The 17,085-nt window shown below is 38.4% G+C and overlaps 1 protein-coding gene across 6 annotated transcripts in view; it reads left to right on the top strand.

Moving 5' to 3' along the window:
• SDCCAG8 (SHH signaling and ciliogenesis regulator SDCCAG8) overlaps positions 1-17,085 on the top strand; it is a 116,604-nt gene that overhangs the window by 47,516 nt on the left and 52,003 nt on the right. The gene's annotated exons all lie outside the window — the stretch shown is intronic.

Raw genomic sequence — 17,085 nt, 5'->3', positions numbered from 1 at the left:
TTGAAGGGTAGTGGTGATAGCAATCCTATGGGGATTATAGACTCATTCACTGTGGCACTTGCCAAGGAAAACAGATTTTAAGCTCTAGAGTCCTGCCTGTGGGAGGTTGCTGCAGAAACTGCACTGATTTAGTGCATCTCTTGGGTATGCTGGCCTTGGCCTCATCTTGCTGATTCCCCTCTTTTCAGGAGAGGACCAGCTGGTCCACTCCAAGTCTTCTCACAACGCTGGACTTGAGGGAGGCTTGTACTGCTGTTACACAGTTATGGAGAGTCTTTCTGTTGCCTTGCATGACCTGTCTGTGTTGTTCTGGCAAAAATTAGAGGTAGCTGAGGAGATACAGAAAGAATTCTTTGGTTTCTATGAATTAGTATAGAATTAGTATACTACAAAGGAGAAAAGTTCTTCACTAATCCACTGATTCGAAGTTTGGATATTGTAAATAAGTAGCATAATAAAACAAATACTAGAACTGTGGATTTTAATGTATGAAAATGAGATGGTAAATATTATATGAATGGATTAAATAAGAACGAGCATGTAGTCATTGTCTTCATGAGAAAAAGAAAGTGCTCTGCATAACTGCACCCTTATCCAGGAGTCCCACTTCTTTGCTGCATCCTAGTTTTCAGACACCGTTGATTGATTACCAACTAAACAGCTTCTAAGTTAACAAAATGTACTTGTTAAAAATCAAGAAAAAGGTTACAATTAGCTATTCTAAAGCACTGCCACAGAGTTTAAAATTGTATTTTCCTGTCACCTTTCTTCCTGGAGCAATATGTTGCTTAGAAATCCTTGCTATTAACATGCATTTCCTGCTATTGAATCTAGTTAGTAATTCTAATTTGTATGTCTTCAAATAACTGGGAAAATACAGAACTTTTGCTGTGTAGTTCTGATTGTCAGTCATGTAACTTTGCAGATGTCCCCATGCTATGAGACTGACCATGCTTGTTTTAAGTATTTATTTTCTTACCCTATTTCCAGCTTTGTGGTTATTTGTATTAGAGTTACCGTAGTAGGAGAATCTTACAAAATTACTTCTGAAGGCAGTGTTAAATTGCCATTACTTTGGCAAGGTTGGGTCTTGCTAATGAAGCTTATCTGAATCCGTTCTTCAGAGAGCAGAAAACATACAGATCTATTGTTCTTAGTTCATGAGAGAATAATCATTAAAAAGCATGTCAATATGCTAGTGGAAAAGATCACATAAAAGATGCAAGATGTTAACAACTTGCCCAGATCTTAGCACATCACCTAATTTAATAAAATTTTTCACTATTCTTGCATAACAGAAACATGGTCAAAAATCTTTCCTCTTTTTGTTTCAAAACAAATCTGAAGTTATTATTTGTTTTAGCTGCAGTCAGATGTAGTTCCTGTTTGCATATGCCAAAGCAGTTAAATAAATCTGAAGAAGTGAGGGAATCACTGAATTTCAAAATTGAACTTTTTCTATGCCATCATGTATTTTCTCAGGCACGGAGCTAGGTAGATGGCTTGAGATATTTTTGACTGAAATGTCATCTAAAATTTGCTGGGAGATATAATTGAGTGGAATTGAAGCAGATTTAGTTTAGTTTAATTTTTACTATTCTTGTTTGCTTATATGAAATATTGCAAGCAGTATTGAATGTCAACTTGCAGAAGGGGAAAAATTACTAAACAGTAGAAGAACCTGTGCTTCCAGGTTCAGATGACCCACCAAGCTACCCTGAATCCCTGTGTCACTGTTGAAGAATAAAAGTTTGTATTACAGTGAGTCAGTGGGTTTTGTAGTTCTTGATTATTCCCCCCCACCCCCATTATGTGATATTTATTCTCTCCCTTATTTCTGGAAATGATATGATCTCTAGAAAGCAGCATATCTAAGAAAGTGGCATTTGGGGAGTACAGTGTGTTTTCGCAGTGCTATAGCCTTCCTACTGTGCATCCATCCTTCTTGCTAGTTTCAACTACTGCATTAACGCTAATTCATATTACATGTATAATAAATAAAGCAAATAAATCTATCATTCTACCTCTGGGCGCCAGTGGCATTATTTAGTCACTGAAGCTTTGGTGTTGAGCTGTATGTCGTCACCAGCATTCCTTCCTAGAATTGCAGCATGCCTCATACGTTGATTTCCCTATTTAAGCTATACTATTAAATGATAAAATGTAAACTAACTTCTTGGTGGTTACACATAGCCTTTTAGGGAGTTGCACAGTACTAGGTATTTATTATCTATTGGTTTTTTCTAGCAGTACCTATTAGTTAGCAGCACAGTTACTGTCGTGCTTTTTCCAACAATTTTAGCATGTCAGAAAGAGTCCATGGTATATGCTGGAAAGGAGGTAACATTCAAAGAAATGCTGTTACTAATATTAAAAGTGTGAGGTATGTTTTATGTTCCCAGACTGACTGACTGAAGAAAGGACGAATAACACTTAAATTGGTGGGGGGGTGGGGGGAGGGGGGAGAAGCAGAAATGAGGTGTAAGCCGTGATTGTTTTCTAATTTTTTTTATATTCTGCTCATCTTGTACGAAACCATTATTTTAAAATACAGAGAGGAGTGATAACATGTAACAACTCTGATAACTAATAAACTTTTTAGAATCTGCTTCATATGTTTACTTTTCATTAAATTTAGGGATGGTTGCGACTATGTTGTTGTGATTCAGTCAACATTTATTTCTATCTGTTTTTCATATACAAAGGCATCGGGATGCCAGAAAATAAACTGTTAACGGAGAATTAACTTCTTTGGCACGCTTTCATACTTATCTTCCAAATTAAAGAAAATGAAATGGGCAGAAGCAGAGTGTAGATTACCTCCTTTTTGTCAAAAATGGTGGGAATTTGAAAATTAATAATAAAAAAGGGAACAGATGCAGTAACATGCCAGAGGGAGATTAATGTGGAGAGTAAAATCTGTGAGCAACAAAACTGAAGCAAACTGAATCAGTGGGAGGTGGTTGTACAATCAAAATCAGGATAAAAGAGAAATTACAAACAACCCTGCACTTGTCAAAGTAGTAGTAATGAAATCCTGACTCTGCCAGCAGCGAGAACCTGTGTTAGCACTTTGGGGTAAGGCCGGGAGCCGGGTGCCAGGTAGGAGGGCAGCGCGAGGCTGCTGGGCGGCAGCCATCGCGTGTGGAACAGATGGCGGGGAAAGCTGGCCGGGGAGGGGCTCCTTCGCAGAGCTAATCAGACAGTAACGGATAGGGCAGCTGGGAGGACTGACCACCGAGAGGCGAGCGGCGGGGTAGCCGCAGCCTTCCACGATGTGTGCAGTGGTGTGCCCGTCGGCCGGAGAGAAGACCTTGCAACGTCTTTCCGTGCGGCGGGCGCGCAAACTTTGGAGGCGAGCGGCGGGCCTCGCCCCGGGCCCCGGCGGAGGGGAGGTGCGGGAGGGCCGCCAGGCTGCCTCCCTCACGGTGCGGCCTGCTGGGCCCGGGGCACGGCCCGCCCGGGGCACGGCCCGCCCGGGGGGCCGTGCCCCCTCCTGCCTCAGAAACACGCCGGCCTTTGCTCTCGGTCCCGTCACGTAGGAAGGTCGCGCGTTTTCGCCTTTTATCGTAGCCGCGTATTGCAGGCAGAATTCGGCGATCGACAGAAACTCGAAAGCACGTGGGTCTGGGGACTGATCCAGCAGACCGATAGGAAAACTTTGCTCCCGTTGAAGGGGGGAGAGCTGTAGGTCGGCACCTTCCCACAGGGTTGGGCCCCCCCGATGAATGAAGCCGGTTTTCTGATGTTTTATTTTTTTGCTCGGAGGAGGCACTACCCTCTTCGTAAATGAGAGCCTGTGAGGAATGAATGGAGGTCCGAGCCTTCTGATCTTGAGTCACATGAATAATTTGACTCACGTAAGAAGTAAAGATCAATAGGATTTCTTGTGCAAGTAAGAGGTAGTCATGTGCGAGAGGATTACGAGGTCATGCCCCGTGTTGATGACTGTCAGCTTGAAAGAGAAGCGAAAACAAAATTTTATCAAGGAAAGGGGGAAATAAAATCCTGAAGTGTAGCAAGGGAGACCTGACCTATTACTGCCCAGTTTTGTTTGATCGGTGGTACTTCTTCAGACAACCTCAACAAAGAAATCTACATCTCCTGCATCTGCTTTTTGAACTTGTATATCTCTCGTCTGCAGAAGGTTTATAGCTTGGCTCAATTATTCATTTTGAGCAGGGAGGGGAGGAAACATTACAGGGATTTGAAATAGGTGGTATAACATAGCCATATGCTATTTATGCAGCAGTTTCTGCAATAAATCTAATTTGGTGCTGTCAAAAAAAATTAGACTTATTTGGTATAGCAGCACATTAGTAAATGATTGTGGTAGCTTTGAAAGTTGTCATTCACTCTGCTTTACTTGCAACAGAATCTTGCAAAGCTTTTTTTTTTCTCTCCCTTTCCTTTTCCCCCAAGCAACTCTGTGAAAATGTCTCAGTTCTTTGTCCTGCAGCTGTAGAAACTGCAAATATTTCCACAACTGAAAAGAAGGTCTTGCTTTAAGGTAATTGAGGAAGGGGATGGAAGAAAGAATAACCTCTATTGTTAGCAATTATATGAATGTATAGGCGGAAAAATCAATAAAGTAGTGGGGGATAAATTTCTCCCCTGCCTACAGGTTTTCATAGTGCAGCTGAAATTGTTTATCTGATTATATAGCATGTAGATAAATTAGCTGCTCTGCGTTATTATAGAAGGTAAAATATTTTACCTGCCATGATAAGACCATATGCTGCTTTATGAAGACTGATACTGAATGATTTGAAATAAATCGGCTCTGTCGTCTTCTGGCAGTGCCTTGTAGCAATCTTGAAGCTGATATACGTTGTGTCAAGATAATACACAATTAATTAAATATCTTTCTATTTAATCATTTAAACATATTTAAGATTATGTTACAAACTTGTAAGGGCCATTGATGAAGTTTAAAAGGGAAAGAAAAAAAATACAAGTGAAGGAGTAAAGAATAAATAAAAAATCATGTGTTAATTTTGAATAAGAACGTCTATAAATCACTCTTTTTTCATTTTTAAAGAGTTTAAACATGGTTGACAATTTATTGTCCTACAATACAAATTTCTCAAGGAAAAGGCAATAAAACATTTTCAGTTTTTAGTCTTAGCTTCCTCTGAATTTTTCTCCATGGCACTTAAACTGCAACTGGTCACATCAAATTTCTCTAATGATTTCATCTTTTATACATCGCATCAGGTTGTTGAAGCAGCCAAATTGCTACTGCATGTAGAGTGTGGTTCAGGAGCAGTGACAATACTTAAAGCGCTTTGGAGCGAGCAGTGAGTTCAGATGAAATACAGAAGAGACTAACTGCTGTAGAAAACAAACATCTTTATAAGGTCTTTGTTTTGAGCAGTTATTATTCAGCACTAGCAGTAATAAGTTTATACATGTGTATCAAATATTTACTTTGATCACATTCAAATTAGGTTTTCTATTTGTGTGACTAATGACAGCACGGTAATGATTTATTTTCTTGAACCGCAAAAATTTTTCAGACACGTGTATTCAATGCTGCTGGATTTTTTAGCTGAATTTGCTACTGGGAAAATGGTTCTGATTTTTATCCTTATTTTTTACTTGTTTTAGGGCTTTTCTCTCAAGTACATCTGAAAGCTTGTTTTTACAGTAAGCTAAAATGTACTTTTTCTATCAGCACTTGGTATTTGTGAACTTAAACAATTTTAAAAGCTGCCTTGTGCTTTCAGAACTATATTCAAAGTTGTTTATTTTGTGCAGTCACAGTGCTTGTTGGTTTGGTTTTGATTTTTCTTTTTTTTATTTCGTGCAAGGCTCTGCTCCTGAAATTCTTGCCTAGAAAAAAATTCAACAGAGAACCCAAAGAGTCCTCAGCTGGGGACTTAATCAAACTCGACATTGAAGAGCATCAGCCTGTAGGTTGTCATCTCTGGAGAAGGTAGCTGGTGGATGGAGGGAGGAAGAAAAAATCACCTGAGCACGCCAGCTTTGGCTGCCTGGCTGCTCTCCTCACCCCCTTGCTCAGTGCCCTTGTGCCGGTGATTGGTCAGGGGGAGAGTGTGAGCTGGTAAATGCTTGTCCTGAGTGAGCAGATGAGCACAGCCTCCTCTGTCAGCTACTTGACAGGGCTGACCTCCTTCCCCTGCCTGTGCTGGCAGTGTGGCAAGCTTAATAGCGTGCCACTGCTGGTTGCCCCTGTGTTCCTGGTGGTTCGAGTATCAGACTACTTTTTTTGTAGAAACAGGAGCAACTGTTCTTGATTAGCCTCTCCTCGTTCAGTTGCCTTCTACAGGGCTTAAATCAAACTGCGTAATAAAAGTTTCTCTGTAGTTAGGTGCGACACTGCTGCATATTCTTTTTATTTCAGAGTTCCTCTTCTATTTCCAGAGCTTTTGTTCACCTGCGTGTAGTTTCCTATGGAAGAAGATCATAGCATCAGAAAAAATTCCCTTGCAAATGCAGGGACTAATCCTCATATAAGGGATATATCAGTATTAAGTTATTATTCAGCTAAACTTGTGCAGTATTTGTCAGTGCAATTTTTATTAGAATCGAATTCAGACCTAACATAAGTATAACTGCATTTCTGCTAATGAGATTGGATTACCTCCTGGATTTCCTCCCAGAAAGCTTTACTTTAAATTCATTTTTGGTAAAAGGGTAATAAAATGGGTGGTTTGTTATAATTGCTTACAAAACTTAAAATAAGTATTTTATTTTTTGGTATTGTATTTAATCTTGGTGAAAAATCTTACTTTTTTTTTAAGGATATGCAAGATATGCAGTGAAATTGAAAGGTATTTCTCATTTTAGAAGAATGAAACTGTCGAGGAGGTTAGTTAATAATTCAGGAGCTTGTGGTTATCAGAATGTATTTCTGAAAAGAAATATGGGCACAGGAATTGCTAAAAATAATGTATCCTGTTGACCATATGAATTTAGTCTCAGCCCTGACAAAGAATCTTTAAAATTTGTCTCAATGTGGAAAGCTGTATTTTAACAGAGTTGCATGTGTGCTTTACAAGGCTTGAAAACAGGAAAAAATATTCAGAGGTCGTTATGGGTTTTTTTTTCTCCTTAAATAGTGTTGCATTTGAAACATCAGTAGGTAACTTAAAAAAAAAAAAAAAAAGATGCTGCAGATGAAATAATTTACAGTGAGTGGTATTGGCCGCTTTAAGGTTTTACTGTAAACTTACTCATTCAGCTGTTCCCATTTTCTCTTTGCATTTTTAGTCAATATCTTTGTTACGTGGTGTTAAAATAAGAGTCAAAAGCTTTCATTTATTATTTTATTTGTAATATTTTTATTAGCCTTTTCCACTTTGCATAGCTCTGCAAGTCTTTATCAGATTCTGCTAGTCTTTGCAAGAAGGTACAGATATACGTATATGAAGAAAAACACATTAGCCGTTGGAGTTAACAAATGATGATTAAAATCTATTCTTTTGCTCCTGTATTATTTCTCCTATACCCCAAACCAATCTTCACAAATACAGGACTGTAAAGAACTTCATCTTCTGCTGGTTAGCAGAAGTGGATTTAAATCCACACCGACAGTTCATTTGACAATGACCTTGAGGGGCTTTGCTTCTTGAAGAAGAAAGCAGAAGCTTGCGGTAAACAAAGTTCACTTCTGACAGATGGATTGAATGACAGAAAGGTTGCGAGTGCCAGAATAGCCCTGGCAGAGGAGGAAATGTTCAGTGGAATCCAACAGGAGAGGAGGTGTGAACAGGTGCAGGGTTGCTGACGGAAGGGGAACCAGATGGAAGGAGCCAGAGCCAGTTTATTTAAAGGAAAAGGCAGAAAACACTGAAAGGCTGTGCGATCAGTGGCTAAAAGTGTGCATGGAAGAAGGTAAAAATTCACAAAGCAAAACTGCACAGTGGGATATCTAGCACTTAACATAATGGTAGTAATTTGTGAGTTTCGTTTTAAAGTTGCTATTGAAATATGTTTCTCCCTTTACTCTTGACAGCATAAAGAAGAGAGATTTATAACCTGAGCAAAAAAAAAAAAAACCAAAACAAAAAAACTCTCAACTGTTATACTGCCTGTCCATTATTTCTAATACTAATGTGCAGACAGCTACAATCAGGATAATACAAAAATTATGCCACAGTTGACCAAAACAATAAAAGGTATATAAGGCTGGATTTTTATTTTTTGACTCACCTGTTCATATCTAGCGCCTCTGATATGCGGGTAGATAAACATGTATTTTATTGGGATGTTTCTGTAATATCTAGAGCAAATCAACAGTCAATTACAATGTAATGTTGGCACAGTATTTCTCATCTTTCTTGCTTTTGGTCACAAGTTTGTCAGTTTGCTGGAATATGTGGTATCTTGCTGTAGGATGGGGGAGAGGTCTAGCTTACTCTAGATCAAATTCCTTCAAAATCAAATATTGTCTTTCAAATTGTCATCCTGAAGAACTCTTTGTTCTGTCAAATTGTTCTGCTTCTTCCCAAGCTGTTCCTGTAAGGCTTGGTCCTTTGGAGGCAGAGGGAACTGTTCCTCCCTTCTCAACTTCAGCAATAGTTGGGTAGAGTTAACAACTTCAAAGTATCAGGCCTATGGTAGCTTAACTGCAGGTTGTGTGCCCAAACCTAAGGTCTGTGAAAAATGTAGGTGACTGTTCAGCAGTCATTCATTGTGCATCTGTGATCTACTGGATCATTCAGCTGTGCTGATCTGATCCGGATCAGGTGTGAGCACACAGTCACTTTCCTTTTGAATTAGCTAAAGCATGCAACGCAGTGTTTATGCTGACTTTATGCCAGCAGCAGTAGGACAGATGATACCTGATTCAGCATAAAGCTTGCTGGTACAAAGTTAACGTACCAAAAACATTGGTTTCTTGAACAAATTTAAATTGGCAGAGTGAGTTCATAGCAGATCAGGTCTCTGCATCATTTAGCTGCATCATTTTTTTATTTTTTTTTACAGTGGTAGGAGCCTGACAGTTGTATTTACTTTATTAACAAGCTGAGCCTTGGAGTACAGAGTCACAATTGTTTGAAGCTGGTCTAAGTCTACGCTGCTGCTGAAAAGGCAAATCCCTAGAGTGGTAATATGTGGCTATGTCTGGCCACATATTGCCAGGCCCTTGCTTGTGCTGACACAGGAAGACAGGCACCTGTATGGTCAGGTGGTTCAGGGAGTTAATCAGATTGAAAAAGAATCATTTGTTCTTGCAGAATAAGTTGCATGAGTGCTGATTATAAGAGGATAAAAAAAAGGACCGCACCTTATTCTGGCAATGTTGCCTTAAATGGTGCTTAAAACTGTCCTGAAGCTGTATCATGAGAGGCTGCTGGTGCCAAATTGAAGAATCACCATAAGTCAAGAAAATGACTCTTTTAAATTTAGTGAAAATAATTCAAATAACTTTGTGTATACAGAGTAAATGTCTCTAAATCTTCCATGGAAAGCAAACATTTCACCATTCAGCCATTTGTAAAAGTGGTTTGTGGAACAAAGATAGAAAGAATGTTTCAGAGAAAGGGGCATTGTACTTTGAAGTGCTTAGGGCTACATACTAAGACTTGACAAAAAACAGTTCTCATGTTGCATCTTCCCATGCAACTTCTATTCTGTACTTGACTGTCTGTTTTTATAGGGACTTACTAGCCAAATAGTTCACAATCTGATGGTAATAACCACTGCAGGATGGGCGTTTACTTACAAGGTGCATATCTTGCTAGCAAGGCTTATAGATGTGCCAGAAAAATCAGATTTTGGTTCTAAGTCAGTATATTTGACCTAATACAAGATGTTAGTTACTGTTAGAGACACTTTTTTTCTTCTCTAACAATTAAATAGAGGTCAGTTAGTGATAATATTTAGCTGTGACTTGGTATACAGAGAACTATCGAGATTGAAAAGTAGTTATTGTCTACATTGAGGAACTGGTAGTTTTCTGTATGTATCTTGAAGGCATAACACCAAAAGAATAAAACCATCTTATCGGTGAGGTGTTTGCAAATTCTTTCTTTTATACTGAATTTAGAGTAGGAAACCCAATCCTTTCATTTTGTTAAAAGACCTAGTAGATAAAAGTAGAGATGGAATATACCACCAGTTATGTATATACTCAAGTTAACTATACTGAAGCTTCTTTCAGTTGTATAAACTTTCATATGAGTAACACTCTGTGTGTCTCAGTTCCTGTGCCCTTACAACTTTTGGTCTTTCTCATGCCCATCAATATCTCCAGTTAGTGGTAATTTTGTAGTGGTTTTCAAGTACAGCAAGTACTCAAAAATAGAGTAGGAAACTTTTTCATGCGCAGCCATTAATGTATAATAATTTCTGATGCCTCAGGTAGGGTATAAAGGGCAAAGTGGAAGTTTTAGACTTAGTGTTGTATTGTTTCTGTAGACCTCCTAATAGTATATAAAGTGCAAATATATATAAAAGTTATATATATATATATAAAAGTGGTTCCAATGGTGTAGCCGCATTCTAAATAGAGAAAGCTGGAAAAAATTTTCAATAGGAACAAGAAAATCAGATGCACTGATCTCCATTTCAGCAAAATTGAAATTCTCAGAAAAAAATAGAATGTAGTATAACAAGTTGAAATTATTTGGATTCTGGGAGTGGGTATACAGTTGGGTAATTATTTGCATTGTGGGAAAAATAGTTTTAAGCTAATTTGTCAAATAATTGTAGTCTTGACAAAGTAGTAGTAATTATAGTCTTAACATACTTTAAAGGTATTTCTACTTTAAAGTTATTTCTGTAGCATCTTCTAACTTTCCAGATCCATATTTAAAGAGTTCAGTCAATTTGACAGCTTAATTTTTTACCACTTTTGAACCCTTGACCTCTACATAGCTTTTCTAATTGCTTGTGGTAGCTTCTGCTTCACATGGTTAAGAGAAAAAAACTCTGACATTTTATTATTTTAGGAAACTCTGTATCTCTCAACTAATGTAACTAGGCGCTTTACACTGTAAAAACAAAAACTAAGATTTTTTTTAAATTTTTTTTTTGCCTCAATTCTCACCAATAGGACCACATGCGTCCTTAACAATGACGCAGTCCTCCAGTTCTACCAATTAAATTAATAATTAGGCCTCTGCAAATTTTGACCATGCAAATGTAGATTGTACTGAAGCTCACCAAACACAGTGTGCTGGCTGGGGCAGTTTCCAGAAACTTGAGCTTTCCACTGAGAAGACCTGGCAGCCGGCTCCAGAATCAGCATCCAGTCAGCTCCCAGAAACAGACATAAAGAGCAACTCAGTGGGTAATTCCCACAATGGGATACAGGAAGGGCAATTTTTCAGCTCCTTGGAGAGGTTTAAAGAAATGACTTTATCATGATGCATTTAAAAGGTATTTCTACATAATTCTTGCACAAGCATGCACGTGGGCATCTTTTTTTATTTATTTTTTGACGTAAGAACATTCATTTCATGCCTCTCCTTCTGCCCTGTAAAAGCACCAAGAGCTGTAAAATCCAGCCAGTCCAAATATGCTGCAATGGATTTACACATGCACTGAAGAAATCAAAACTTTTATTTAAAAAAATCTACAGTGTTTTATAAGAGGAAACCAGGAAACACTGTCCAGCTATGTCCTCAGTCATAGCAACCCTAGGTATTAAAAAGGACCTATTAGATGAAAATACATAGGCCCTACAAAGGAAGATAACCAAAACAGTCAATGCTAAACAAAAGGTTCCTAGAAGCCTGACTTAAGGGAAAGGGAGAAATCTTGTGACCCTGAGTCTTATTATTGAGTTGTTCCAAACATATGAACAAGGTACATGCTCTAGAGTTCTTAATTTAGAAGGTGTGGAATTAATAATTTTGAATCATAGCTACATTTAAAACCACCATGTACTTATATAGCTGCAGAATTTGGGGTCTTACTGTGTTGTATTTCCTTACCTAAATGGTTGAAAATACTAAGACGTTGGATAGTATAAGGTAAACTCTGTAAACATGTTCTCCACTATAAATAGCTGAATAGGATACTGCAGTGCTGTTAAATTGAAAGGTCGGTCTGAAAGCAGTTTTAGGACTTTTCCATTAATATTTAAGACCATTCCTGGGGAGAATGACTTCATGGTAAGTTGTATTTTTTTTTTTTTCATATTTGCAGACCAACCTTTAGGCTTGTCTGCTGACCTGAAAAAAAATGAGCCCTTTTCCTTCTGTGTATGACATACTTATGAAGATACATATGGAGGACAGAGGGAACAAATTTGTGAAGTGTTCTGACCCAACATATGATCTTATTCTATGTAGATTCTTTTATGACCTTTATTATTGCAGTATTTTAATACTTTCTGATAGTAAAGTAAGAGACTGGAAACATTTTTCTCCAATTTCCCCTTACAGAATAGGGTAGGTATTGTGACTTCTTGTTTCAGGTTTTATTCTCTTTTTTTTTTTTCCTTCTTTTTTTTTTTTTCCCCGTGAATGTTGCTGTGTGGTGGTTTTTTGGCTTTTTGTATTTGGGTTTTTTTTTCCTGTAGCCTGGAAGAAGAGCAAGGATATACTCTGATTTTCCATTCTTCCCTTGACACTTGTAGCTGAAGTAATAATATGAAGTAACCTATGAGAAGGTGGTTCAGAAAACTGGTTCTAATGGATGGTCCACTAGACCTTTTTTGTGGAAAGCTTGCAAAGCAGACTGCATAAAACATTGCTGAGCCTTTGTGCCCAAAGCTATTGGCTAAAATCTTTAGGGTTCATAATAAAGGTAGGCTTTCAAGTCCTCCTTTCAGAAGTGTTCTAATTGATTGGAGTGTCCTCAAGCCAGATTTTGTCAAAGACACTGGGATTAAGTGCTTGGGTACCTTCTCAAAGCTGTTTTTCAATTTGGTATAGAAAAGCTTGTGCTATACATTGATTTTCAAAAGTACTGGGAGAGAAAGCCCATTTCCTCTGGAAGAGCTGAGGGAGCCCTCAGCTGAATGCTTCTCCTCTTCTGAGGTGATTCGTCTTGCAGTTCACGTTGCTGGCCCACTTAGCTACATGTTATCTAGGAAAGAGGTCTGTGCTCGACCACTGAGGCATGTAGTAAAAGCATCAGTGTTAGGCTCGACTGGTCCTCGTGTTGCCCAAGTATGAGTGTTGCTGCTGAGTTCCAGGACTGGTCATTATTTAGGCCAACAGTCTTGTTAGTTCAGATACCTCAAACATTTGGAACACTAAATGCCAGCTACTCCTTAATAATTTATGAAGTCCAGTTTAAAGTAAGTATATATGAAAGCCTAAAATATTTTATAATTACATTTTTAACTATAATTAATAAGAAATGAAGATGTCAAAAATAAGGTTATGATAACCTCTTGTGTGCCACTGAACTGAGATAATTGCTAGAGTATTTTAATTTATCCAATTAAGTTCATAGTCCTTACTAATGGATCCATTAGCTTTTTATAAAATGCCACATGTTGATCTCATGGAAAAATCAAATAGTCAATATAGGAAGCATGGTTGCTTCACATTATAGTTGCTTTGCCAGAAGACTTACTGGCAACCTCCAGAGGCCTAATTCTACATTGAGACTCATCCTGTATTTTTTCATTTTGTACTGTTACCAAAGCAAAATGACTCTTGCTGAAATACCTACTATTGAATTGTGTTGTGAAATTAAAAGTTTTATCAGTCTAGGTTCTGTTCTTTTGCAGTCAAAAATCAATGAGCTGTTATTTATGTCAAATATGACTTTCACATCACTAGTCTTTACATCCTTCCTTTTTCTTTACTGTGAAGCCATTTGGCAGAGAGCGGTCTTCTATTGAAAATGGATCTGTGATCCAGTTTTTATTTGTTAGTCGTGGGAAAGGAGTTTTTTTTATTAAATTTGTTGGCTCCAATTCAGCCAGCATAATTTTATGTTAGCTTTGAGGTAAAAGTGAATTTTCACTTCATTTTCATCAAGGATTTTTTTTAAGGTTTGCAAGTGATGGCAGTTTTGTTCTTCTTCCTGTACTATAAGCTACAGTTTACTGTGCCTTTTGTTTTGTCAAGAATATTTAGAAAGCATAGCTTTCAGTCATTGCAAACTGACATCCGGTTCATTGAGATATGTGAACAAGTTAACTAAGAAGGCTGCTCTTGACAGCCGTAACTCAGGCTCAAAACAATCGGTGTTTAGAACTAAAATCACTGTGGAAAACTTGTGCTTCAGAACAGGCCTCAAGGAGAGCTTGAGCTTGCCTCCATCTGAATGGTTGCTTCTGACTTTATGCCACAAAAAATGAAAGTCACCATGTGTTGAATGCTTCTGCTTTAGTAAAACTGATCAACGTTATGGCCAAATCCAGAATTATTATCAGATAGGCATTTATTTAGTGTTGTACAATGGATGCTATGAGAAGGAACTATAATTTTTGCTACTGTCTCCAATTTTGATTCAGTGTTTGCATTCTAGTAGAGAACAGGCTGCCGCAGGTTAACCACTCTGTCCCCTTTTTTGATACCTGTAGATGATGCTTTAAAAAGTTCAGGTACAATTAATCTTTAGCTGTCATTTCCGATTCAGATCTTACCTGTGTCACCCAAATTAGGCTGTTGTTGCTTTGCTTTACATTGTCTCTGTGCTTTTGTAATTGCAAATAAGCAGCCAGTGTCAAACCTTCTAAAACTGCAATATTTGCTGGTTGTAGCAGGAATGTTACCGATAGTTCCTAAAATCTCTTGGGCCGCCTTCTGCCTGTTTTATCCATGGGCTTTTTTTGTTGTGGGTTTGGTTGGGTTTTTTTCCTTTTTTCTCTGTATATGTAAAATGTGTTGGGGAACTCTTCTGCAGGAGAGCAGAGAGATTGAACTTAGAGAGCAGGGAAGGTGTCAGCTCAAGGTATGGGTGAAAGACTTGCCTCTTAGTTTAGACAACTTTGGCTCCAGGAATTTTTTTTGTTCCTCAGCAGCTCTAGGCACCTCAGCTGTTGTTCTTTATGTGGCACTGGTTGTGTCTCAATCTCAAAATTTTCTAGGTGTTAAGATTGAGACTAGTCAGCTACCCTTCCGCATAAGACTTACCTGTGTTTTCCTAGTCTTATAGTTGAGCTTTTATCCACTGTATAAATTCATCTATTTTCACCCACCCCATATACACTTCAGCCACAGGGAACTCACCATGCATCCATGGTTTCTGAGATCCTCCTAGTTTGCTTTATACAGTAGGTAGCACAGGTGAATGGCTTTTTTGGATCAGTCCCCTAACAAGAGTGTGTTTCTGGTGGCAGTAGATTCTCCATTTATTTTTAACTTGCCTGTTAGCATGTGTTCGACAGGAGGGACCCTAGCAATGAGGAATAGACCTTTACAGGCTTGCCTTGGTAGCTTGAGCTGTGCAGCTTGATACATGCTGAAGGCTACCCCCAGCAGAATGCTAGCCAGCCAGCTGTGTGCCAGATGACAGCACAGCACCCAGCTGCACACAGCCATCTCACATAAGACACTATTAAATAAAATACTCTGCTCCTGCCACTTTCTTTAGCTGAAAATGTCTGGGGGATGTGTTAGGTGCTGGTGTGGGTTTTTTTGAGCAGTCCAGTGCTCATGACAACTGTCTGAAGGTAAAAGGATGTTTAGAAGGGGGGAAGGGGTTTAAATAAACTGGTTCCCAGCAAATACGGAAAGATTTTTTTCATAGTAATGCTTTCCGTATTTGGAGCTTACACTTAGGAAATGATGCAAGCATCACTCCTTAGGATAGCCCCAATATGGTTACAAAGTAATTCTGAGAATGATGTGATAAAGTGCAGTTCAGTGTATGATATTTGCTTGAAAAATGTGCTTTGTTTCCTTAACGCTGTAAAATTCTTGCTATCTAAATGTATTCTCTGTGTCAAATCATTCTCAGTCTTACCTCAGAAGAAACTGCCTGTGATTTCAAAGGGAGTTTTGCCTAAGGTAGGGCTTGCAACATCAGGACCAGGAATTAGTGTAATGTGACCCACCATTTGTATTGCTTTGGGGTAAATTTAAGAGAGAAGATTTAACATTGTGTGTGTCATGCTGAGATATTGCAATATCTCGGATGGGTTATTAGGCACCAATCCAAAGGTTAAGTGCAGCAACCACATGAGATGTGGCTTTATCCTTACATGATCTATGCCCGTGTTCCATTTTGTAATCCCCCGAAATAGGTATTGTCTGTAGAATAAAACAACACGTTTATAAGACTTTATTGAAACCTATCCCAAGCTATTAAATGTAGTTTCAGTAGAAAAATGTGTGCATATATGTCATTTTGAAATCTAGAAATCAATCCTTGTATACATGAACTCACTGAGATTTTGAATCTGGATCCTAGTGTGCACCAGATAAATATTCACGATCTTTGGGAAAGTCTAGATATGAATTTGCGGTTTAGGACCTTTTCTAATTTATATGCATATATCTTTTCGGGTTTTTATTTTCCATGCTGTTTTTGCTTGGCTTGCTTTAAATAAAATGCTTCAATGGAGTGTGGTAGTCTAGCATTTGTTTTGCCTCAGGAGTACATTGCCCCATCTTGCATATCTGGTCAAGTAAATTGCTCTCTTGCCTGCGTACTTCAGTAATAGTACTGGGCTTTAGACCTTCCCGTACAACCCCCCCCAGTGAGCAGAACCACAAGGGGCTGGGCCTGCGTGGTGCTAACAGTCTTCTCTATTGTAATGGATGCATTCGTCTCCTATTTACATAAATTAATAGTTAAAACTTGTTTGGTTGCTTAAGAAAACTCATTAAGCTTTCAGAGTAGTTGTATTATGAGCACTATGGCAATCGCTCCCATTGACTTATCTCCTGCTGGTTCACTGGGAACCAGTCCATCTCAGGGTCAGGTCCCTAAGCTTCATTGCAAAATTAAATAAATAGCATTTAAAAGAAAATGCAAATAGTCCGTTCAATGCAAAGTGGATGTTTGGGAACTTCCTTATGAAAAAGAAGTCGTGTTTAAAATTTGTAAAAATAAAATCGTATTTTTGTCTGAAAGGCTAATTTTCGCTCAGGAAATAGATCGTATTTTTTATCCATTCTCTACTAGTCACTGGAGAATGTTTGACATTGTAAGAGAAAGGTCAGTTCGTATAACCTGAAGTGGGAGGGGAATGTTTAATGT

This window comes from Haliaeetus albicilla, chromosome 13, assembly GCF_947461875.1.
Source record: "Haliaeetus albicilla chromosome 13, bHalAlb1.1, whole genome shotgun sequence".
Classification (NCBI taxonomy): domain Eukaryota; kingdom Metazoa; phylum Chordata; class Aves; order Accipitriformes; family Accipitridae; genus Haliaeetus; species Haliaeetus albicilla.
Note: the sequence above shows the minus strand (reverse complement) of the source record. Positions and strands in the feature narration are given on the sequence as shown.